We start from the raw sequence: 25,776 nt of genomic DNA on the forward strand, positions 1-25,776 counted from the left end.
AAGAGTCCCCCAGATGTGTCAGTCCATTCCACAGGAACCTGTTTTCCCTGCACTGCCTTGACGTTCAAGCCGAGGATCGACTCCCACCACGTGTGCACGTGGGACAGCCCTGTGGGAAAGCGTCGTGGGAAAGCCTCGTGGGAAAGACTCGAGGGAAAACCATAGATCCTTTGATCCACGCGGTGGACTGCGTGACACTGCTGCTACCGCTCTGGAGGAAAGCGCAAGTGCATGCCCGCATTCGAGACGAGGACTGACTCCCCTGGGGAGACTCCAGAAGTACCCCAAGATCCATGTCAGCACTGGAGAGGTATCCTCAGGTTCCGGCCCCGACTCCACACAAGGTCTTAGGCCCCGGCATCGACGGGAGAGGAATCCCGAGAGGCCCACGAGGAACTCGCATGGGGACTGGCCTTTCCTGAGGCCACCAGAGCGGGTCCCTGAGGTCCCCATCGTAAGTCGAGAGCACCTGCCGCAACTCGAGAAAATCCGGGAGGTTTTGCCCTCCAGGCGAGATGAGGCCCATTTCCGCTGAGGCTTCTCGAGGCTAATCACGCTAACCACTGGAATTTCCAAGGGGGCCTTCACACCCTTGCTGCAACTCAAGAAGTTTCCCGACATACCCGTCTCCACTCGAGAGGAAGCACGTGGGGTCCCGCACACATCCAGGGGAGCCCCGTTTCCGCCTCCTAGCTCGAGATGAGGGATCCTTTCCCTGTTTCGTAGGGAAAGAATTCCCGGCGTTCCCGTCGCAGCTCAAGAGGAAGCGCTCTCCACAGGAAAGGCGAGAGGAACTCCAGGGTCGTGCCACCATTCCAAGAGTCCCCCAGATGTGTCAGTCCATTCCAGAGGAACCTGTTTTCCCTGCACTGCCTTGACGTTCAAGCCGAGGATCCACTCCCACCACGTGTGCACGTGGGACAGCCCTGTGGGAAAGCCTCGTGGGAAAGCCTCGTGGGAAAGACTCGAGGGAAAACCATAGATCCTTTGATCCACGCGGCGGACTGCGTGACACTGCTGCTACCGCTCTGGAGGAAAGCGCAAGTGCATGCCCGCATTCGAGACGAGGACTGACTCCCCTGGGGAGACTCCAGAAGTACCCCAAGATCCATGTCAGCACTGGAGAGGAATCCTCAGGTTCCGGCCCCGACTCCACACAAGGTCTTAGGCCCCGGCATCGACGGGAGAGGAATCCCGAGAGGCCCCCGAGGAACCCGCATGGGGACTGGCCTTTCCTGAGGCCACCAGAGCGGGTCCCTGAGGTCCCCGTCATAAGTCGAGAGCACCTGCCGCAACTCGAGAAAATCCAGGAGGTTTTGCCCTCCAGGTGAGATGAGGCCCATTTCCGCTGAGGCTTCTCGAGGCTAATCACGTCTAACCACTGGAACTTCCAAAGGGTCCTTCACACCCTTGCTGCAACTCAAGAAGTTCCCCGACATACCCGTCTCCACTCGAGAGGAAGCACGTGGGGTCCCGCACACATCCAGGGGAGCCCCGTTTCCGCCTCCTAGCTCGAGATGAGGGATCCTTTCCCTGTTTCGTAGGGAAAGAATTCCCGGCGTTCCCGTCGCATCTCAAGAGGAGGCGCTCTCCACAGGAAAGGCGAGAGGAACTCCAGGGTCGTGCCACCATTCCAAGAGTCCCCCAGATGTGTCAGTCTATTCCAGAGGAACCTGTTTTCCCTGCACTGCCTTGACGTTCAAGCCGAGGATCCACTCCCACCACGTGTGCACGTGGGACAGCCCTGTGGGAAAGCCTCGTGGGAAAGACTCGTGGGAAAGACTCGAGGGAAAACCATAGATCCTTTGATCCAAGCGGTGGACTGCCTGACACTGCTGCTACCGCTCTGGAGGAAAGCGCAAGTGCATGCCCGCATTCGAGACGAGGACTGACTCCCCTGGGGAGACTCCAGAAGTACCCCAAGATCCAAGTCAGCACTGGAGAGGAATCCTCAGGTTCCGGCCCCGACTCCACACAAGGTCTTAGGCCCCGGCATCGACGGGAGAGGAATCCCGAGAGGCCCCCGAGGAACTCGCATGGGGACTGGCCTTTCCTGAGGCCACCAGAGCGGGTCCCTGAGGTCCCCGTCGTAAGTCGAGAGCACCTGCCGCAACTCGAGAAAATCCATGAGGTTTTGCCCTCCAGGCGAGATGAGGCCCATTTCCGCTGAGGCTTCTCGAGGCTAATCACGTCTAACCACTGGAACTTCCAAAGGGTCCTTCACACCCTTGCTGCAACTCAAGAAGTTCCCCGACATACCCGTCTCCACTCGAGAGGAAGCACGTGGGGTCCCGCACACATCCAGCGGAGCCCCGTTTCCGCCTCGTAGCTCGAGATGAGGGATCCTTTCCCTGTTTCGTAGGGAAAGAATTCCCGGCGTTCCCGTCGCATCTCAAGAGGAGGCGCTCTCCACAGGAAAGGCGAGAGGAACTCCAGGGTCGTGCCACCATTCCAAGAGTCCCCCAGATGTGTCAGTCTATTCCAGAGGAACCTGTTTTCCCTGCACTGCCTTGACGTTCAAGCCGAGGATCCACTCCCACCACGTGTGCACGTGGGACAGCCCTGTGGGAAAGCCTCGTGGGAAAGACTCGTGGGAAAGACTCGAGGGAAAACCATAGATCCTTTGATCCAAGCGGTGGACTGCCTGACACTGCTGCTACCGCTCTGGAGGAAAGCGCAAGTGCATGCCCGCATTCGAGACGAGGACTGACTCCCCTGGGGAGACTCCAGAAGTACCCCAAGATCCAAGTCAGCACTGGAGAGGAATCCTCAGGTTCCGGCCCCGACTCCACACAAGGTCTTAGGCCCCGGCATCGACGGGAGAGGAATCCCGAGAGGCCCCCGAGGAACTCGCATGGGGACTGGCCTTTCCTGAGGCCACCAGAGCGGGTCCCTGAGGTCCCCGTCGTAAGTCGAGAGCACCTGCCGCAACTCGAGAAAATCCATGAGGTTTTGCCCTCCAGGCGAGATGAGGCCCATTTCCGCTGAGGCTTCTCGAGGCTAATCACGTCTAACCACTGGAACTTCCAAAGGGTCCTTCACACCCTTGCTGCAACTCAAGAAGTTCCCCGACATACCCGTCTCCACTCGAGAGGAAGCACGTGGGGTCCCGCACACATCCAGCGGAGCCCCGTTTCCGCCTCGTAGCTCGAGATGAGGGATCCTTTCCCTGTTTCGTAGGGAAAGAATTCCCGGCGTTCCCGTCGCATCTCAAGAGGAGGCGCTCTCCACAGGAAAGGCGAGAGGAACTCCAGGGTCGTGCCACCATTCCAAGAGTCCCCCAGATGTGTCAGTCCATTCCAGAGGAACCTGTTTTCCCTGCACTGCCTTGACGTTCAAGCCGAGGATCGACTCCCACTACCTGTGCACGTGAGACAGCTCTGTGGGAAAGCCTCGTGGGAAAGCCTCGTGGGAAAGACTCGAGGGAAAACCATAGATCCTTTGATCCACGCGGCGGACTGGGTGACACTGCTGCTACCGCTCTGGAGGAAAGCGCAAGTGCATGCCCGCATTCGAGACGAGGACTGACTCCCCTGGGGAGACTCCAGAAGTACCCCAAATCCATGTCAGCACTGGAGAGGAATCCTCAGGTTCCGGCCCCGACTCCACACAAGGTCTTAGGCCCCGGCATCGACGGGAGAGGAATCCCGAGAGGCCCCCGAGGAACTCGCATGGGGACTGGCCTTTCCTGAGGCCACCAGAGCGGGTCCCTGAGGTCCCCATCGTAAGTCGAGAGCACCTGCCGCAACTCAAGAAAATCCAGGAGGTTTTGCCCTCCAGGCGAGATGAGGCCCATTTCCGCTGAGGCTTCTCGAGGGTAATCACGTCTAACCACTGGAACTTCCAAAGGTTCCTTCACACCCTTGCTGCAACTCAAGAAGTTCCCCGACATACCCGTCTCCACTCGAGAGGAAGCACGTGGGGTCCCGCACACATCCAGCGGAGCCCCGTTTCCTCCTCCTAGCTCGAGATGAGGGATCCTTTCCCTGTTTCGTAGGGAAAGAATTCCCGGCGTTCCCGTCGCATCTCAAGAGGAGGCGCTCTCCACAGGAAAGGCGAGAGGAACTCCAGGGTCGTGCCACCATTCCAAGAGTCCCCCAGATGTGTCAGTCCATTCCAGAGGAACCTGTTTTCCCTGCACTGCCTTGACGTTCAAGCCGAGGATCGACTCCCACCACGTGTGCACGTGGGACAGCCCTGTGGGAAAGCCTCGTGGGAAAGCCTCGTGGGAAAGACTCGAGGGAAAACCATAGATCCTTTGATCCAAGCGACGGACTGCGTGACACTGCTGCTACCGCTCTGAAGGAAAGCGCAAGTGCATGCCCGCATTCGAGACGAGGACTGACTCCCCTGGGGAGACTCCAGAAGTACCCCAAGATCCATGTCAGCAATGGAGAGGAATCCTCAGGTTCCGGCCCCGACTCCACACAAGGTCTTAGGCCCCGGCATCGACGGGAGAGGAATCCCGAGAGGCCCCCGAGGAACTCGCATGCGGACTGGCCTTTCCTGAGGCCACCAGAGCGGGTCCCTGAGGTCCCCGTCGTAAGTCGAGAGCACCTGCCGCAACTCGAGAAAATCCAGGAGGTTTTGCCCTCCTGGCGAGATGAGTCCCATTTCCGCTGAGGCTTCTCGAGGCTAATCACGTCTAACCACTGGAACTTCCAAAGGGTCCTTCACACCCTTGCTACAACTCAAGAAGTTCCCCGACATACCTGTCTCCACTCGAGAGGAAGCACGTGGGGTCCCGCACACATCCAGGGGAGCCCCGTTTCCGCCTCCTAGCTCGAGATGAGGGATCCTTTCCCTGTTTCGTAGGGAAAGAATTCCCGGCGTTCTCGTCGCATCTCAAGAGGAGGCGCTCTCCACAGGAAAGGCGAGAGGAACTCCAGGGTCGTGCCACCATTCCAAGAGTCCCCCAGATGTGTCAGTCCATTCCAGAGGAACCTGTTTTCCCTGCACTGCCTTGACGTTCAAGCCGAGGATCGACTCCCACCACGTGTGCACGTGGGACAGCCCTGTGGGAAAGCGTCGTGGGAAAGCCTCGTGGGAAAGACTCGAGGGAAAACCATAGATCCTTTGATCCACGCGGTGGACTGCGTGACACTGCTGCTACCGCTCTGGAGGAAAGCGCAAGTGCATGCCCGCATTCGAGACGAGGATTGACTCCCCTGGGGAGACTCCAGAAGTACCCCAAGATCCATGTCAGCACTGGAGAGGTATCCTCAGGTTCCGGCCCCGACTCCACACAAGGTCTTAGGCCCCGGCATCGACGGGAGAGGAATCCCGAGAGGCCCACGAGGAACTCGCATGGGGTCTGGCCTTTCCTGAGGCCACCAGAGCGGGTCCCTGAGGTCCCCGTCGTAAGTCGAGAGCACCTGCCGCAACTCGAGAAAATCCGGGAGGTTTTGCCCTCCAGGCGAGATGAGGCCCATTTCCGCTGAGGCTTCTCGAGGCTAATCACGCTAACCACTGGAATTTCCAAGGGGTCCTTCACACCCTTGCTGCAACTCAAGAAGTTTCCCGACATACCCGTCTCCACTCGAGAGGAAGCACGTGGGGTCCCGCACACATCCAGGGGAGCCCCGTTTCCGCCTCCTAGCTCGAGATGAGGGATCCTTTCCCTGTTTCGTAGGGAAAGAATTCCCGGCGTTCCCGTCGCATCTCAAGAGGAAGCGCTCTCCACAGGAAAGGCGAGAGGAACTCCAGGGTCCTGCCACCATTCCAAGAGTCCCCCAGATGTGTCAGTCCATTCCAGAGGAACCTGTTTTCCCTGCACTGCCTTGACGTTCAAGCCGAGGATCGACTCCCACCACGTGTGCACGTGGGACAGCCCTGTGGGAAAGCCTCGTGGGAAAGCCTCGTGGGAAAGACTCGAGGGAAAACCATAGATCCTTTGATCCACGCGGCGGACTGCGTGACACTGCTGCTACCGCTCTGGAGGAAAGCGCAAGTGCATGCCCGCATTCGAGACGAGGACTGACTCCCCTGGGGAGACTCCAGAAGTACCCCAAGATCCATGTCAGCACTGGAGAGGAATCCCCAGGTTCCGGCCCCGACTCCACACAAGGTCTTAGGCCCCGGCATCGACGGGAGAGGAATCCCGAGAGGCCCCCGAGGAACCCGCATGGGGACTGGCCTTTCCTGAGGCCACCAGAGCGGGTCCCTGAGGTCCCCGTCATAAGTCGAGAGCACCTGCCGCAACTCGAGAAAATCCAGGAGGTTTTGCCCTCCAGGTGAGATGAGGCCCATTTCCGCTGAGGCTTCTCAAGGCTAATCACGTCTAACCACTGGAACTTCCAAAGGGTCCTTCACACCCTTGCTGCAACTCAAGAAGTTCCCCGACATACCCGTCTCCACTCGAGAGGAAGCACGTGGGGTCCCGCACACATCCAGGGGAGCCCCGTTTCCGCCTCCTAGCTCGAGATGAGGGATCCTTTCCCTGTTTCGTAGGGAAAGAATTCCCGGCGTTCCCGTCGCATCTCAAGAGGAGGCGCTCTCCACAGGAAAGGCGAGAGGAACTCCAGGGTCGTGCCACCATTCCAAGAGTCCCCCAGATGTGTCAGTCCATTCCAGAGGAACCTGTTTTCCCTGCACTGCCTTGACGTTCAAGCCGAGGATCGACTCCCACCACGTGTGCACGTGGGACAGCCCTGTGGGAAAGCCTCGTGGGAAAGCCTCGTGGGAAAGACTCGAGGGAAAACCATAGATCCTTTGATCCACGCGGCGGACTGCGTGACACTGCTGCTAACGCTCTGGAGGAAAGTGCAAGTGCATGCCCGCATTCGAGACGAGGACTGACTCCCCTGGGGAGACTCCAGAAGTACCCCAAGATCCAAGTCAGCACTGGAGAGGAATCCTCAGGTTCCGGCCCCGACTCCACACAAGGTCTTAGGCCCCGGCATCGACGGGAGAGGAATCCCGAGAGGCCCCCGAGGAACTCGCATGGGGACTGGCCTTTCCTGAGGCCACCAGAGCGGGTCCCTGAGGTCCCCGTCGTAAGTCGAGAGCACCTGCCGCAACTCGAGAAAATCCATGAGGTTTTGCCCTCCAGGCGAGATGAGGCCCATTTCCGCTGAGGCTTCTCGAGGCTAATCACGTCTAACCACTGGAACTTCCAAAGGGTCCTTCACACCCTTGCTGCAACTCAAGAAGTTCCCCGACATACCCGTCTCCACTCGAGAGGAAGCACGTGGGGTCCCGCACACATCCAGCGGAGCCCCGTTTCCGCCTCGTAGCTCGAGATGAGGGATCCTTTCCCTGTTTCGTAGGGAAAGAATTCCCGGCGTTCCCGTCGCATCTCAAGAGGAGGCGCTCTCCACAGGAAAGGCGAGAGGAACTCCAGGGTCGTGCCACCATTCCAAGAGTCCCCCAGATGTGTCAGTCCATTCCTGAGGAACCTGTTTTCCCTGCACTGCCTTGACGTTCAAGCCGAGGATCGACTCCCACCACGTGTGCACGTGGGACAGCCCTGTGGGAAAGCCTCGTGGGAAAGCCTCGTGGGAAAGACTCGAGGGAAAACCATAGATCCTTTGATCCACGCGGCGGACTGCGTGACACTGCTGCTACCGCTCTGGAGGAAAGCGCAAGTGCATGCCCGCATTCGAGACGATGACTGACTCCCCTGGGGAGACTCCAGAAGTACCCCAAGATCCATGTCAGCACTGGAGAGGAATCCTCAGGTTCCGGCCCCGACTCCACACAAGGTCTTAGGCCCCGGCATCGACGGGAGAGGAATCCCGAGAGGCCCCCGAGGAACTCGCATGGGGACTGGCCTTTCCTGAGGCCACCAGAGCGGGTCCCTGAGGTCCCCGTCGTAAGTCGAGAGCACCTGCCGCAACTCGAGAAAATCCAGGAGGTTTTGCCCTCCAGGCGAGATGAGGCCCATTTTCGCTGAGGCTTCTCGAGGCCAATCACATCTAACCACTGGACCTTCCAAAGGGTCCTTCACACCCTTGCTGCAACTCAAGAAGTTCCCCGACATACCCGTCTGTACTCGAGAGGAAGCACGTGGTGTCCCGCACACATCCAGGGGAGACCCGTTTCCGCCTCCTAGCTCGAGATGAGGGATCCTTTCCCTGTTTCGTAGGGAAAGAATTCCCGGCGTTCCCGTCGCATCTCAAGAGGAGGCGCTCTCCACAGGAAAGGGGAGAGGAACTCCAGGGTCATGCCACCATTCCAAGAGTCACCCAGATGTGTCAGTCCATTCCAGAGGAACCTGTTTTCCCTGCACTGCCTTGACGTTCAAGCCGAGGATCGACTCCCACCACGTGTGCACGTGGGACAGCCCTGTGGGAAAGCCTCGTGGGAAAGCCTCGTGGGAAAGACTCGAGGGAAAACCATAGATCCTTTGATCCACGCGGCGGACTGCGTGACACTGCTGCTACCGCTCTGGAGGAAAGCGCAAGTGCATGCCCGCATTCGAGACGAGGACTGACTCCCCTGTGGAGACTCCAGAAGTACCCCAAGATCCATGTCAGCACTGGAGAGGAATCCTCAGGTTCCGGCCCCGACTACACACAAGGTCTTAGGCCCCGGCATCGACGGGAGAGGAATCCCGAGAGGCACCCGAGGAACTCGCATGGGGACTGGCCTTTCCTGAGGCCACCAGAGCGGGTCCCTGAGGTCCCCGTCGTAAGTCGAGAGCACCTGCCGCAACTCGAGAAAATCCAGGAGGTTTTGCCCTCCAGGCGAGATGAGGCCCATTTCCGCTGAGGCTTCTCGAGGCTAATCACGTCTAACCACTGGAACTTCCAAAGGGTCCTTCACACCCTTGCTGCAACTCAAGAAGTTCCCCGACATACCCGTCTCCACTCGAGAGGAAGCACGTGGGTCCCGCACACATCCAGGGGAGCCCCGTTTCCGCCTCCTAGCTCGAGATGAGGGATCCTTTCCCTGTTTCGTAGGGAAAGAATTCCCGGCGTTCCCGTCGCATCTCAAGAGGAGGCGCTCTCCACAGGAACGGCGAGAGGAACTCCAGGGTCGTGCCACCATTCCAAGAGTCCCCCAGATGTGTCAGTCCATTCCAGAGGAAACTGTTTTCCCTGCACTGCCTTGACGTTCAAGCCGAGGATCGACTCCCACCACGTGTGCACGTGGGACAGCCCTGGGGGAAAGCCTCGTGGGAAAGCCTCGTGGGAAAGACTCGAGGGAAAACCATAGATCCTTTGATCTACGCGGCGGACTGCGTGACACTGCTGCTACCGCTCTGGAGGAAAGCGCAAGTGCATGCCCGCATTCGAGACGAGGACTGACTCCCCTGGGGAGACTCCAGAAGTACCCCAAGATCCATGTCAGCACTGGAGAGGAATCCTCAGGTTCCGGCCCCGACTCCACACAAGGTCTTAGACCCCGGCATCGACGGGAGAGGAATCCCCAGAGGCCCCCGAGGAACTCGCATGGGGACTGGTCTTTCATGAGGCCACCAGAGCGGGTCCCTGAGGTCCCCGTCGTAAGTCGAGAGCACCTGCCGCAACTCGAGAAAATCCAGGAGGTTTTGCCCTCCAGGCGAGATGAGGCCCATTTCCGCTGAGGCTTCTCAAGGCTAATCACGTCTAACCACTGGAACTTCCAAAGGGTCCTTCACACCCTTGCTGCAACTCAAGAAGTTCCCCGACATACCCGTCTCCACTCGAGAGGAAGCACGTGGGTCCCGCAGACATCCAGGGGAGCCCCGTTTCCGCCTCCTAGCTCGAGATGAGGGATCCTTTCCCTGTTTCGTAGGGAAAGAATTCCCGGCGTTCCCGTCGCATCTCAAGAGGAGGCGCTCTCCACAGGAAAGGCGAGAGGAACTCCAGGGTCGTGCCACCATTCCAAGAGTCCCCCAGATGTGTCAGTCCATTCCAGAGGAACCTGCTTTCCCTGCACTGCCTTGACGTTCAAGCCGAGGATCGACTCCCACCACGTGTGCACGTGGGACAGCCCTGTGGGAAAGCCTCGTGGGAAAGCCTCGTGGGAAAGACTCGAGGGAAAACCATAGATCCTTTGTTCCACGCGGCGGACTGCGTGACACTGCTGCTACCGCTCTGGAGGAAAGCGCAAGTGCATGCCCGCATTCGAGACGAGGACTGACTCCCCTGGGGAGACTCCAGAAGTACCCCAAGATCCATGTCAGCACTGGAGAGGAATCCTCAGGTTCCGGCCCCGACTGCACACAAGGTCTTAGGCACCGACATCGATGGGAGAGGAATCCCCAGAGGCCCACGAGGAACTCGCATGGGGACTGGCCTTTCCTGAGGCCACCAGAGCGGGTCCCTGAGGTCCCCGTCGTAAGTCGAGAGCACCTGCCGCAACTCGAGAAAATCCAGGAGGTTTTGCCCTCCAGGCGAGATGAGGCCCATTTCCGCTGAGGCTTCTCGAGGCCAATCACATCTAACCACTGGAACTTCCAAAGGGTCCTTCACACCCTTGCTGCAACTCAAGAAGTTCCCTGACATACCCGTCTCCACTCGAGAGGAAGCACGTGGGGTCCCGCACACATCCAGGGGAGCCCCGTTTCCGCCTCCTAGCTCGAGATGAGGGATCCTTTCCCTGTTTCGTAGGGCAAGAATTCCCGGCGTTCCCGTCGCATCTCAAGAGGAGGCGCTCTCCACAGGAAAGGCGAGAGGAACTCCAGGGTCGTGCCACCATTCCAAGAGTCCCCCAGATGTGTCAGTCCATTCCAGAGGAACCTGCTTTCCCTGCACTGCCTTGACGTTCAAGCCGAGGATCGACTCCCACCACGTGTGCACGTGGGACAGCCCTGTGGGAAAGCCTCGTGGGAAAGCCTCTTGGGAAAGACTCGAGGGAAAACCATAGATCCTTTGTTCCACGCGGCGGACTGCGTGACACTGCTGCTACCGCTCTGGAGGAAAGCGCAAGTGCATGCCCGCATTCGAGACGAGGACTGACTCCCCTGGGGAGACTCCAGAAGTACCCCAAGGTCCATGTCAGCACTGGAGAGGAATCCTCAGGTTCCGGCCCCGACTCCACACAAGGTCTTAGGCCCCGGCATCGACGGGAGAGGAATCCCGAGAGGCCCCCGAGGAACTCGCATGGGGACTGGCCTTTCCTGAGGCCACCAGAGCGGGTCCCTGAGGTCCCCGTCGTAAGTTGAGAGCACCTGCCTCAACTCGTGAAAATCCAGGAGGTTTTGCCCTCCAGGCGAGATGAGGCCCATTTCCGCTGAGGCTTCTCGAGGCCAATCACATCTAAACACTGGAACTTCCAAAGGGACCTTCACACCCTTGCTGCAACTCAAGAAGTTCCCCGACATACCCGTCTCCACTCGAGAGGAAGCACGTGGGTCCCGCAGACATCCAGGGGAGCCCCGTTTCCGCCTCCTAGCTCGAGATGAGGGATCCTTTCCCTGTTTCGTAGGGAAAGAATTCCCGGCGTTCCCGTCGCATCTCAACAGGAGGCGCTCTCCACAGGAAAGGCGAGAGGAACTCCAGGGTCGTGCCACCATTCCAAGAGTCCCCCAGATGTGTCAGTCCATTCCAGAGGAACCTGTTTTCCCTGCACTGCCTTGACGTTCAAGCCGAGGATCGACTCCCACCACGTGTGCACGTGGGACAGCCCTGTGGGAAAGCCTCGTGGGAAAGCCTCGTGGGAAAGACTCGAGGGAAAACTATAGATCCTTTGTTCCACGCGGCAGACTGCGTGACACTGCTGCTACCGCTCTGGAGGAAAGCGCAAGTGCATGCCCGCATTCGAGACGGGGACTGACTCCCCTGGGGAGACTCCAGAAGTACCCCAAGATCCATGTCAGCACTGGAGAGGAATCCTCAGGTTCCGGCCCCGACTCCACACAAGGTCTTAGGCCCCGGCATTGACGGGAGAAGAATCCCGAGAGGCCCCCGAGGAACTCGCATGGGGACTGGCCTTTCCTGAGGCCACCAGAGCGGTTCCCTGAGGTCCCCGTCGTAAGTCGAGAGCACCTGCCGCAACTCGATAAAATCCAGGAGGTTTTGCCCTCCAGGCGAGATGAGGCCCATTTCCGCTGAGGCTTCTCGAGGCCAATCACATCTCACCACTGGAACTTCCAAAGGGTCCTTCACACCCTTGCTGCAACTCAAGAAGTTCCCGGACATACCCGTCTCCACTCGAGAGGAAGCACGTGGGGTCCCGCACACATCCAGGGGAGCCCCGTTTCCGCCTCCTAGCTCGAGATGAGGGATCCTTTTCCTGTTTTGTAGGGAAAGAATTCCCGGCGTTCCCGTCGCATCTCAAGAGGAGGCGCTCTCCACAGGAATGGCGAGAGGAACTCCAGGGTCGTGCCACCATTCCAAGAGTCCCCCAGATGTGTCAGTCCATTCCAGAGGAACCTGTTTTCCCTGCACTGCCTTGACGTTCAAGCCGAGGATCGACTCCAACCACGTGTGCACGTGGGACAGCCCTGTGGGAAAGCCTCGTGGGAAAGCCTCGTGGGAAAGACTCGAGGGAAAACCATAGATCCTTTGATCCACGCGGCGGAGTGCGTGACACTATTGCTACCGCTCTGGAGGAAAGCGCAAGTGCATGCCCGCATTCGAGACGAGGACTGACTCCCCTGGGGAGACTCCAGAAGTACCCCAAGATCCATGTCAGCACTGGAGAGGAATCCTCAGGTTCCGGCCCCGACTCCACACAAGGTCTTAGGCCCCGGCATCAACGGGAGAGGAATCCCGAGAGGCCCCCGAGGAACTCGCATGGGGACTGGCCTTTCCTGAGGCCACCAGAGCGGGTCCCTGAGGTCCCCGTCGTAAGTCGAGAGCACCTGCCGCAACTCGAGAAAATCCAGGAGGTTTTGCCCTGTAGGCGAGATGAGGCCCATTTCCACTGAGGCTTCTCGAGGCCAATCACATCTAACCACTGGACCTTCCAAAGGGTCCTTCACACCCTTGCTGCAACTCAAGAAGTTCCCCGACATACCCGTCTCCACTCGAGAGGAAGCACGTGGGTCCCGCAGACATCCAGGGGAGCCCCGTTTCCGCCTCCTAGCTCGAGATGAGGGATCCTTTCCCTGTTTCGTAGGGAAAGAATTCCCGGCGTTCCCGTCGCATCTCAAGAGGAGGCGCTCTCCACAGGAAAGGGGAGAGGAACTCCAGGGTCATGCCACCATTCCAAGAGTCACCCAGATGTGTCAGTCCATTCCAGAGGAACCTGTTTTCCCTGCACTGCCTTGACGTTCAAGCCGAGGATCGACTCCCACCACGTGTGCACGTGGGACAGCCCTGTGGGAAAGCCTCGTGGGAAAGCCTCGTGGGAAAGACTCGAGGGAAAACCATAGATCCTTTGATCCACGCGGCGGACTGCGTGACACTGCTGCTACCGCTCTGGAGGAAAGCGCAAGTGCATGCCCGCATTCGAGACGAGGACTGACTCCCCTGTGGAGACTCCAGAAGTACCCCAAGATCCATGTCAGCACTGGAGAGGAATCCTCAGGTTCCGGCCCCGACTACACACAAGGTCTTAGGCCCCGGCATCGACGGGAGAGGAATCCCGAGAGGCCCCCGAGGAACTCGCATGGGGACTGGCCTTTCCTGAGGCCACCAGAGCGGGTCCCTGAGGTCCCCGTCGTAAGTCGAGAGCACCTGCCGCAACTCGAGAAAATCCAGGAGGTTTTGCCCTCCAGGCGAGATGAGGCCCATTTCCGCTGAGGCTTCTCGAGGCTAATCACGTCTAACCACTGGAACTTCCAAAGGGTCCTTCACACCCTTGCTGCAACTCAAGAAGTTCCCCGACATACCCGTCTCCACTCGAGAGGAAGCACGTGGGTCCCGCACACATCCAGGGGAGCCCCGTTTCCGCCTCCTAGCTCGAGATGAGGGATCCTTTCCCTGTTTCGTAGGGAAAGAATTCCCGGCGTTCCCGTCGCATCTCAAGAGGAGGCGCTCTCCACAGGAACGGCGAGAGGAACTCCAGGGTCGTGCCACCATTCCAAGAGTCCCCCAGATGTGTCAGTCCATTCCAGAGGAAACTGTTTTCCCTGCACTGCCTTGACGTTCAAGCCGAGGATCGACTCCCACCACGTGTGCACGTGGGACAGCCCTGGGGGAAAGCCTCGTGGGAAAGCCTCGTGGGAAAGACTCGAGGGAAAACCATAGATCCTTTGATCTACGCGGCGGACTGCGTGACACTGCTGCTACCGCTCTGGAGGAAAGCGCAAGTGCATGCCCGCATTCGAGACGAGGACTGACTCCCCTGGGGAGACTCCAGAAGTACCCCAAGATCCATGTCAGCACTGGAGAGGAATCCTCAGGTTCCGGCCCCGACTCCACACAAGGTCTTAGACCCCGGCATCGACGGGAGAGGAATCCCCAGAGGCCCCCGAGGAACTCGCATGGGGACTGGCCTTTCATGAGGCCACCAGAGCGGGTCCCTGAGGTCCCCGTCGTAAGTCGAGAGCACCTGCCGCAACTCGAGAAAATCCAGGAGGTTTTGCCCTCCAGGCGAGATGAGGCCCATTTCCGCTGAGGCTTCTCAAGGCTAATCACGTCTAACCACTGGAACTTCCAAAGGGTCCTTCACACCCTTGCTGCAACTCAAGAAGTTCCCCGACATACCCGTCTCCACTCAAGAGGAAGCACGTGGGTCCCGCAGACATCCAGGGGAGCCCCGTTTCCGCCTCCTAGCTCGAGATGAGGGATCCTTTCCCTGTTTCGTAGGGAAAGAATTCCCGGCGTTCCCGTCGCATCTCAAGAGGAGGCGCTCTCCACAGGAAAGGCGAGAGGAACTCCAGGGTCGTGCCACCATTCCAAGAGTCCCCCAGATGTGTCAGTCCATTCCAGAGGAACCTGCTTTCCCTGCACTGCCTTGACGTTCAAGCCGAGGATCGACTCCCACCACGTGTGCACGTGGGACAGCCCTGTGGGAAAGCCTCGTGGGAAAGCCTCGTGGGAAAGACTCGAGGGAAAACCATAGATCCTTTGTTCCACGCGGCGGACTGCGTGACACTGCTGCTACCGCTCTGGAGGAAAGCGCAAGTGCATGCCCGCATTCGAGACGAGGACTGACTCCCCTGGGGAGACTCCAGAAGTACCCCAAGATCCATGTCAGCACTGGAGAGGAATCCTCAGGTTCCGGCCCCGACTGCACACAAGGTCTTAGGCACCGATATCGATGGGAGAGGAATCCCCAGAGGCCCACGAGGAACTCGCATGGGGACTGGCCTTTCCTGAGGCCACCAGAGCGGGTCCCTGAGGTCCCCGTCGTAAGTCGAGAGCACCTGCCGCAACTCGAGAAAATCCAGGAGGTTTTGCCCTCCAGGCGAGATGAGGCCCATTTCCGCTGAGGCTTCTCGAGGCCAATCACATCTAACCACTGGAACTTCCAAAGGGTCCTTCACACCCTTGCTGCAACTCAAGAAGTTCCCTGACATACCCGTCTCCACTCGAGAGGAAGCACGTGGGGTCCCGCACACATCCAGGGGAGCCCCGTTTCCGCCTCCTAGCTCGAGATGATGGATCCTTTCCCTGTTTCGTAGGGCAAGAATTCCCGGCGTTCCCGTCGCATCTCAAGAGGAGGCGCTCTCCACAGGAAAGGCGAGAGGAACTCCAGGGTCGTGCCACCATTCCAAGAGTCCCCCAGATGTGTCAGTCCATTCCAGAGGAACCTGCTTTCCCTGCACTGCCTTGACGTTCAAGCCGAGGATCGACTCCCACCACGTGTGCACGTGGGACAGCCCTGTGGGAAAGCCTCGTGGGAAAGCCTCTTGGGAAAGACTCGAGGGAAAACCATAGATCCTTTGTTCCACGCGGCGGACTGCGTGACACTGCTGCTACCGCTCTGGAGGAAAGCGCAAGTGCATGCCCGCATTCGAGACGAGGACTGACTCCCCTGGGGAGACTCCAGAAGTACCCCAAGGTCCATGTCAGCACTGGAGAGGAATCCTCAGGTTCCGGCCCCGACTCCACACAAGGTCTTAGGCCCCGGCATCGACGGGAGAGGAATCCCGAGAGGCCCCCGAGGAACTCGCATGGGGACTGGCCTTTCCTGAGGCCACCAGAGCGGGTCCCTGAGGTCCCCGTCGTAAGTTGAGAGCACCTGCCTCAACTCGTGAAAATCCAGGAGGTTTTGCCCTCCAGGCGAGATGAGGCCCATTTCCGCTGAGGCTTCTCGAGGCCAATCACATCTAAACACTGGAACTTCCAAAGGGACCTTCACACCCTTGCTGCAACTCAAGAAGTTCCCCGACATACCCGTCTCCACTCGAGAGGAAGCACGTGGGTCCCGCAGACATCCAGGGGAGCCCCGTTTCCGCCTCCTAGCTCGAGATGAGGGATCCTTTCCCTGTTTCGTAGGGAAAGAATTCCCGGCGTTCCCGTCGCATCTCAACAGGAGGCGCTCTCCACAGGAAAGGCGAGAGGAACTCCAGGGTCGTGCCACCATTCCAAGAGTCCCCCAGATGTGTCAGTCCATTCCAGAGGAACCTGTTTTCCCTGCACTGCCTTGACGTTCAAGCCGAGGATCGACTCCCACCACGTGTGCACGTGGGACAGCCCTGTGGGAAAGCCTCGTGGGAAAGCCTCGTGGGAAAGACTCGAGGGAAAATTATAGATCCTTTGTTCCACGCGGCAGACTGCGTGACACTGCTGCTACCGCTCTGGAGGAAAGCGCAAGTGCATGCCCGCATTCGAGACGGGGACTGACTCCCCTGGGGAGACTCCAGAAGTACCCCAAGATCCATGTCAGCACTGGAGAGGAATCCTCAGGTTCCGGCCCCGACTCCACACAAGGTCTTAGGCCCCGGCATTGACGGGAGAAGAATCCCGAGAGGCCCCCGAGGAACTCGCATGGGGACTGGCCTTTCCTGAGGCCACCAGAGCGGTTCCCTGAGGTCCCCGTCGTAAGTCGAGAGCACCTGCCGCAACTCGATAAAATCCAGGAGGTTTTGCCCTCCAGGCGAGATGAGGCCCATTTCCGCTGAGGCTTCTCGAGGCCAATCACATCTCACCACTGGAACTTCCAAAGGGTCCTTCACACCCTTGCTGCAACTCAAGAAGTTCCCGGACATACCCGTCTCCACTCGAGAGGAAGCACGTGGGGTCCCGCACACATCCAGGGGAGCCCCGTTTCCGCCTCCTAGCTCGAGATGAGGGATCCTTTTCCTGTTTTGTAGGGAAAGAATTCCCGGCGTTCCCGTCGCATCTCAAGAGGAGGCGCTCTCCACAGGAATGGCGAGAGGAACTCCAGGGTCGTGCCACCATTCCAAGAGTCCCCCAGATGTGTCAGTCCATTCCAGAGGAACCTGTTTTCCCTGCACTGCCTTGACGTTCAAGCCGAGGATCGACTCCAACCACGTGTGCACGTGGGACAGCCCTGTGGGAAAGCCTCGTGGGAAAGCCTCGTGGGAAAGACTCGAGGGAAAACCATAGATCCTTTGATCCACGCGGCGGAGTGCGTGACACTATTGCTACCGCTCTGGAGGAAAGCGCAAGTGCATGCCCGCATTCGAGACGAGGACTGACTCCCCTGGGGAGACTCCAGAAGTACCCCAAGATCCATGTCAGCACTGGAGAGGAATCCTCAGGTTCCGGCCCCGACTCCACACAAGGTCTTAGGCCCCGGCATCAACGGGAGAGGAATCCCGAGAGGCCCCCGAGGAACTCGCATGGGGACTGGCCTTTCCTGAGGCCACCAGAGCGGGTCCCTGAGGTCCCCGTCGTAAGTCGAGAGCACCTGCCGCAACTCGAGAAAATCCAGGAGGTTTTGCCCTGTAGGCGAGATGAGGCCCATTTCCACTGAGGCTTCTCGAGGCCAATCACATCTAACCACTGGACCTTCCAAAGGGTCCTTCACACCCTTGCTGCAACTCAAGAAGTTCCCCGACATACCCGTCTCCACTCGAGAGGAAGCACGTGGGTCCCGCAGACATCCAGGGGAGCCCCGTTTCCGCCTCCTAGCTCGAGATGAGGGATCCTTTCCCTGTTTCGTAGGGAAAGAATTCCCGGCGTTCCCGTCGCATCTCAACAGGAGGCGCTCTCCACAGGAAAGGCGAGAGGAACTCCAGGGTCGTGCCACCATTCCAAGAGTCCCCCAGATGTGTCAGTCCATTCCAGAGGAACCTGTTTTCCCTGCACTGCCTTGACGTTCAAGCCGAGGATCGACTCCCACCACGTGTGCACGTGGTACAGCCCTGTGGGAAAGCCTCGTGGGAAAGCCTCGTGGGAAAGACTCGAGGGAAAACCATAGATCCTTTGATCCACGCGGCCGACTGCGTGACACTGCTGCTACCGCTCTGGAGGAAAGCGCAAGTGCATGCCCGCATTCGAGACGAGGACTGACTCCCCTGGGGAGACTCCAGAAGTACCCCAAGATCCATGTCAGCACTGGAGAGGAATCCTCAGGTTCCGGCCCCGACTCCACACAAGGTCTTAGGCCCCGGCATCGACGGGAGAGGAATCCCGAGAGGCCCCCGAGGAACTCGCATGGGGACTGGCCTTTCCTGAGGCCACCAGAGCGGGTCCCTGAGGTCCCCGTCGTAAGTCGAGAGCACCTGCCGCAACTCGAGAAAATCCAGGAGGTTTTGCCCTCCAGGCGAGATGAGGCCCATTTCCGCTGAGGCTTCTCGAGGCTAATCACGTCTAACCACTGGAACTTCCAAAGGGTCCTTCACACCCTTGCTGCAACTCAAGAAGTTCCCCGACATACCCGTCTCCACTCGAGAGGAAGCACGTGGGTCCCGCACACATCCAGGGGAGCCCCGTTTCCGCCTCCTAGCTCGAGACGAGGGATCCTTTCCCTGTTTCGTAGGGAAAGAATTCCCGGCGTTCCCGTCGCATCTCAAGAGGAGGCGCTCTCCACAGGAACGGCGAGAGGAACTCCAGGGTCGTGCCACCATTCCAAGAGTCCCCCAGATGTGTCAGTCCATTCCAGAGGAATCTGTTTTCCCTGCACTGCCTTGACGTTCAAGCCGAGGATCGACTCCCACCACGTGTGCACGTGGGACAGCCCTGGGGGAAAGCCTCGTGGGAAAGCCTCGTGGGAAAGACTCGAGGGAAAACCATAGATCCTTTGATCTACGCGGCGGGCTGCGTGACACTGCTGCTACCGCTCTGGAGGAAAGCGCAAGTGCATGCCCGCATTCGAGACGAGGACTGACTCCCCTGGGGAGACTCCAGAAGTACCCCAAGATCCATGTCAGCACTGGAGAGGAATCCTCAGGTTCCGGCCCCGACTCCACACAAGGTCTTAGACCCCGGCATCGACGGGAGAGGAATCCCCAGAGGCCCCCGAGGAACTCGCATGGGGACTGGCCTTTCATGAGGCCACCAGAGCGGGTCCCTGAGGTCCCCGTCGTAAGTCGAGAGCACCTGCCGCAACTCGAGAAAATCCAGGAGGTTTTGCCCTCCAGGCGAGATGAGGCCCATTTCCGCTGAGGCTTCTCAAGGCTAATCACGTCTAACCACTGGAACTTCCAAAGGGTCCTTCACACCCTTGCTGCAACTCAAGAAGTTCCCCGACATACCCGTCTCCACTCGAGAGGAAGCACGTGGGTCCCGCAAACATCCAGGGGAGCCCCGTTTCCGCCTCCTAGCTCGAGATGAGGGATCCTTTCCCTGTTTCGAAGGGAAAGAATTCCCGGCGTTCCCGTCGCATCTCAAGAGGAGGCGCTCTCCACAGGAAAGGCGAGAGGAACTCCAGGGTCGTGCCACCATTCCAAGAGTCCCCCAGATGTGTCAGTCCATTCCAGAGGAACCTGTTTTCCCTGCACTGCCTTGACGTTCAAGCCGAGGATCGACTCCCACCACGTGTGCACGTGGGACAGCCCTGTGGGAAAGCCTCGTGGGAAAGACTCGAGGGAAAACCATAGATCCTTTGATCCACGCGGCGGACTGCGTGACACTGCTGCTACCGCTCTGGAGGAAAGCGCAAGTGCATGCCCGCATTCGAGACGAGGACTGACTCCCCTGGGGAGACTCCAGAAGTACCCCAAGATCCATGTCAGCACTGGAGAGGAATCCTCAGGTTCCGGCCCCGACTCCACACAAGGTCTTAGGCCCCGGCATCGACGGGTGAGAAATCCCGAGAGCCCCCGAGGAACTCGCATGGGGACTGGCCTTTCCTGAGGCCACCAGAGCGGGTCCCTGAGGTCCCCGTCGTAAGTCGAGAGCACCTGCCGCAACTCGAGAAAATCCAGGAGGTTTTGCCCTCCTGGCGAGATGAGGCCCATTTCCGCTGAGGCTTCTCGAGGCTAATCACGTCTAACCACTGGAACTTCCAAAGGGTCCTTCACAACCTTGCTGCAACTCAAGAAGTTCCCCGACATACCCGTCTCCACTCGAGAGGAAGCACGTGGGTCCCGCACACATCCAGGGGAGCCCCGTTTCCGCCTCCTAGCTCGAGATGAGGGATCCTTTCCCTGTTTCGTAGGGAAAGAATTTCCGGCGTTCCCGTCGCATCTCAAGAGGAGTCGCTCTCCACAGGAAAGGCGAGAGGAACTCCAGGGTCGTGCCACCATTCCAAGAGTACCCCAGATGTGTCAGTCCATTCCAGAGGAACCTGTTTTCCCTGCACTGCCTTGACGTTCAAGCCGAGGATCGACTCCCACCACGTGTGCACGTGGGACAGCCCTGTGGGAAAGCCTCGTGGGAAAGCCTCGTGGGAAAGACTCGAGGGAAAACCATAGATCCTTTGATCCACGCGGCGGACTGCGTGACACTGCTGCTACCGCTCTGGAGGAAAGCGCAAGTGCATGCCCGCATTCGAGACGAGGACTGACTCCCCTGGGGAGACTCCAGAAGTACCCCAAGATCCATGTCAGCACTGGAGAGGAATCCTCAGGTTCCGGCCCCGACTCCACACAAAGTCTTAGGCCCCGGCATCGACGGGAGAGGAATCCCGAGAGGCCCCCGAGGAACTCGCATGGGGACTGGCCTTTCCTGAGGCCACCAGAGCGTGTCCCTGAGGTCCCCGTCGTAAGTCGAGAGCACCTGCCGCAACTCGAGAAAATCCAGGAGGTTTTGCCCTCCAGGCGAGATGAGGCCCATTTCCGCTGAGGCTTCTCGAGGCTAATCACGTCTAACCACTGGAACTTCCAAAGGGTCCTTCACACCCTTGCTGCAACTCAAGAAGTTCCCCGACATACCCGTCTGCACTCGAGAGGAAGCACGTGGGGTCCCGCACACATCCAGGGGAGCCCCGTTTCTGCCTCCTAGCTCGAGATGAGGGATCCATTCACTGTTTCGTAGGGAAAGAATTCCCGGCGTTCCCGTCGCATCTCAAGAGGAGGCGCTCTCCACAGGAAAGGCGAGAAGAACTCCAGGGTCGTGCCACCATTCCAAGAGTCCCCCAGATGTGTCAGTCCATTCCAGAGGAACCTGTTTTCCCTGCACTGCCTTGACGTTCAAGCCGAGGATCGACTCCCACCACGTGTGCACGTGGGACAGCCCTGTGGGAAAGCCTCGTGGGAAAGCCTCGTGGGAAAGACTCGAGGGAAAACCATAGATCCTTTGATCCACGCGGCGGACTGCGTGACACTGCTGCTACCGCTCTGGAGGAAAGCGCAAGTGCATGCCCGCATTCGAGACGAGGACTGACTCCCCTGGGGAGACTCCAGAAGTACCCCACGATCCATGTCAGCACTGGAGAGGAATCCTCAGGTTCCGGCCCCGACTCCACACAAGGTCTTAGGCCCCGGCATCGACGGGAGAGAAAACCCGAGAGGCCCCCGAGGAACTCGCATGGGGACTGGCCTTTCCTGAGGCCCCCAGAGCGGGTTCCTGAGGTCCCCGTCGTAAGTCGAGAGCACCTGCCGCAACTCGAGAAAATCCAGGAGGTTTTGCCCTCCAGGCGAGATGAGGCCCATTTCCGCTGAGGCTTCTCGGGGCTAATCACGTCTAACCACTGGAACTTCCAAAGGGTCCTTTACAACCTTGCTGCAACTCAAGAAGTTCCCCGACATACCCGTCTCCACTCGAGAGGAAGCACGTGGGTCCCGCACACATCCAGGGGAGCCCCGTTTCCGCCTCCTAGCTCGAGATGAGGGATCCTTTCCCTGTTTCGTAGGGAAAGAATTCCCGGCGTTCCCGTCGCATCTCAAGAGGAGGCGCTCTCCACAGGAAAGGCGAGAGGAACTCCAGGGTCGTGCCACCATTCCAAGAGTCCCCCAGAGGTGTCAGTCCATTCCTGAGGAACCTGTTTTCCCTGCACTGCCTTGACGTTCAAGCCGAGGATCGACTCCCACCACGTGTGCACGTGGGACAGCCCTGTGGGAAAGCCTCGTGGGAAAGCCTCGTGGGAAAGACTCGAGGGAAAACCATAGATCCTTTGATCCACGCGGCGGACTGCGTGACACTGCTGGTACCGCTCTGGAGGAAAGCGCAAGTGCATGCCCGCATTCGAGACGAGGACTGACTCCCCTGGGGAGACTCCAGAAGTACCCCAAGATCCATGTCAGCACTGGAGAGGAATCCTCAGGTTCCGGCCCCGACTCCACACAAGGGCTTAGGCCCCGGCATCGACGGGAGAGGAATCCCGAGAGGCCCCCGAGGAACTCGCATGGGGACTGGCCTTTCCTGAGGCCACCAGAGCGGGTCCCTGAGGTCCCCGTCGTAAGTCGAGAGCACCTGCCGCAACTCGAGAAAATCCAGGAGGTTTTGCCCTCCAGGCGAGATGAGGCCCATTTCCGCTGAGGCTTCTCGAGGCCAATCACATCTAACATCTGGAACTTCCAAAGGGTCCTTCACACCCTTGCTGCAACTCAAGAAGTTCCCCGACATACCCGTCTCCCCCGAGAGGAAGCACGTGGTGTCCCACAGACATCCAGGGGAGCCCCGTTTCCGCCTCCAAGCTCGAGATGAGGGATCCTTTCCCTGTTTCGTAGGGAAAGAATTCCCGGCGTTCCCGTCGCATCTCAAGAGGAGGCGCTCTCCACAGGAAAGGGGAGAGGAACTCCAGGGTCGAGACACAATTCCAAGAGTCCCCCAGATGTGTCAGTCCATTCCAGACGAAACTGTTTTCCCTGCACTGCCTTGACGTTCAAGCCGAGGATCGACTCCCACCACGTGTGCACGTGGGACAGCCCTGTGGGAAAGCCTCGTGGGAAAGCCTCGTGGGAAAGACTCGAGGGAAAACCATAGATCCTTTGATCCACGCGGAGGACTGCGTGACACTGCTGCTACCGATCTGGAGGAAAGCGCAAGTGCATGCCCGCATTCGAGACGAGGACTGACTCCCCTGGGGAGACTCCAGAAGTACCCCAAGATCCATGTCAGCACTGGAGAGGAATCCTCAGGTTCCGGCCCCGACTCCACACAAGGGCTTAGGCCCCGGCGTCGACGGGAGAGGAATCCCGAGAGGCCCCCGAGGAACTCGCATGGGGACTGGCCTTTCCTGAGGCCACCAGAGCGGGTCCCTGAGGTCCCCGTCGTAAGTCGAGAGCACCTGCCGCAACTCGAGAAAATCCAGGAGGTTTTGCCCTCCAGGCGAGATGAGGCCCATTTCCGCTGAGGCTTCTCGAGGCTAATCACGTCTAACCACTGGAACTTCCAAAGGGTCCTTCACACCCTTGCTGCAACTCAAGAAGTTCCCCGACATACCCGTCTCCACTCGAGAGGAAGCACGTGGGTCCCGCACACATCCAGGGGAGCCCCGTTTCCACCTCCTAGCTCGAGATGAGGGATCCTTTCCCTGTTTCGTAGGGAAAGAATTCTCGGCGTTCCCGTCGCATCTCAAGAGGAGGCGCTCTCCACAGGAAAGGCGAGAGGAACTCCAGGGTCGTGCCAACATTCCAAGAGTCCCCCAGATGTGTCAGTCCATTCCAGAGGAACCTGTTTTCCCCGCACTGCCTTGACGTTCAAGCCGAGGATCGACTCCCAGCACGTGTGCACGTGGGACAGCCCTGTGGGAAAGCCTCGTGGGAAAGCCTCGTGGGAAAGACTCGAGGGAAAACCATAGATCCTTTGATCCACGCGGCGGACTGCGTGACACTGCTGCTACTGCTCTGGAGGAAAGCGCAAGTGCATGCCCGCATTCGAGACGAGGACTGACTCCCCTGGGGAGACTCCAGAAGTACCCCAAGATCCATGTCAGCAGTGGAGAGGAATCCTCAGGTTCCGGCCCCGGCTCCACACAAGGTCTTAGGCCCCGGCATCGACGGGAGAGGAATCCCGAGACGCCCCCGAGAAACTCGCATGGGGACTGGCATTTCCTGAGGCCACCAGAGCGGTTCCCTGAGGTCCCCGTCGTAACTCGAGAGCACCTGCCACAACTCGAGAAAATCCAGGAGGTTTTGCCCTCCAGGCGAGATGAGGCCCATTTCCGCTGAGGCTTCTCGAGGCCAATCACATCTAACCACTGGAACTTCCAAAGGGTCCTTCACACCATTGCTGCAACTCAAGAAGTTCCCCGACATACCCGTCTCCACTCGAGAGGAAGCACGTGGGGTCCCGCACACATCCAGGGGAGCCCCGTTTCCGCCTCCTAGCTCGAGATGAGGGATCCTTTCCCTGTTTCGTGGGGAAAGAATTCCCGGCGTTCCCGTCGCATCTCAAGAGGAGGCGCTCTCCACAGGAAAGGCGAGAGGAACTCCAAGGTCGTGCCCCCATTCCAAGAGTCCCCCAGATGTGTCAGTCCATTCCAGAGGAACCTGTTTTCCCTGCACTGCCTTGACGTTCAAGCCGAGGATCGACTACCACCAAGTGTGCACGTGGGACAGGCCTGTGGGAAAGCCTCGTGGGAAAGCCTCGTGGGAAAGACTCGAGGGAAAACCATAGGTACTTTGATGCACCCGGCGGACTGCGTGACACTTCTGCTACCGCTCTGGAGGAAAGCGCAAGTGCATGCCCGCATTCGAGACGAGGACTGACTCCCCTGGGGAGACTCCAGAAGTACCCCACGATCCATGTCAGCACTGGAGAGGAATCCTCAGGTTCCGGCCCCGACTCAACACAAGGTCTTAGGCCCCGGCATCGACGGGAGAGGAATCCCGAGAGGCCCCCGAAGAACTCGCATGGGGACTGGCTTTTCCTGAGGCCACCAGAGCGGGTCCCTGAGGTCCCCGTCGTAAGTCGAGAGCACCTGCCGCAACTCGAGAAAATCCACGAGGTTTTGCCCTCCAGGCGAGATGAGGCCCATTTCCGCTGAGGCTTCTCGAGGCCAATCACATCTAACCACTGGAACTTCCAAAGGGTCCTTCACACCATTGCTGCAACTCAAGAAGTTCCCCGACATACCCGTCTGCACTCGAGAGGAAGCACGTGGTGTCCCGCACACATCCAGGGGAGCCCCGTTTCCGCCTCCTAGCTCGAGATGGGGATCCTTTCCCTGTTTCGTAGGGAAAGAATTCCCGGCGTTCCCGTCGCAACTCAAGAGGAGGCGCTCTCCACAGGAAAGGCGAGAGGAACTCCAGGGTCATGCCACCATTCCAAGAGTCCCCCAGATGTGTCAGTCCATTCCAGAGGAACCTGTTTTCCCTGCACTGCCTTGACGTTCAAGCCGAGGATCGACTCCCACCACGTGTGCACGTGGGACAGCCCTGTGGGAAAGCCTCGTGGGCAAGCCTCGTGGGAAAGACTCGAGGGAAAACCATAGATCCTTTGATCCATGCGTCGGACTGCGTGACACTGCTGCTGCCGCTCTGGAGGAAAGCGCAAGTGCATGCCCGCATTCGAGACGAGGACTGACTCCCCTGGGGAGACTCCAGAAGTACCCCAAGATCCATGTCAGCAATGGAGAGGAATCCTCAGGTTCCGGCCCCGACTCCACACAAGGTCTTAGGCCCCTGCATCGACGGGAGAGGAATCCCGAGAGGCCCCCGAGGAACTCGCATGGGGACTGGCCTTTCCTGAGGCCACCAGAGCGGGTCCCTGAGGTCCC

The sequence above is a fragment of the Ovis canadensis genome, chromosome 5, assembly GCF_042477335.2.
Source record: "Ovis canadensis isolate MfBH-ARS-UI-01 breed Bighorn chromosome 5, ARS-UI_OviCan_v2, whole genome shotgun sequence".
NCBI classification, from domain to species: Eukaryota; Metazoa; Chordata; class Mammalia; order Artiodactyla; family Bovidae; genus Ovis; species Ovis canadensis.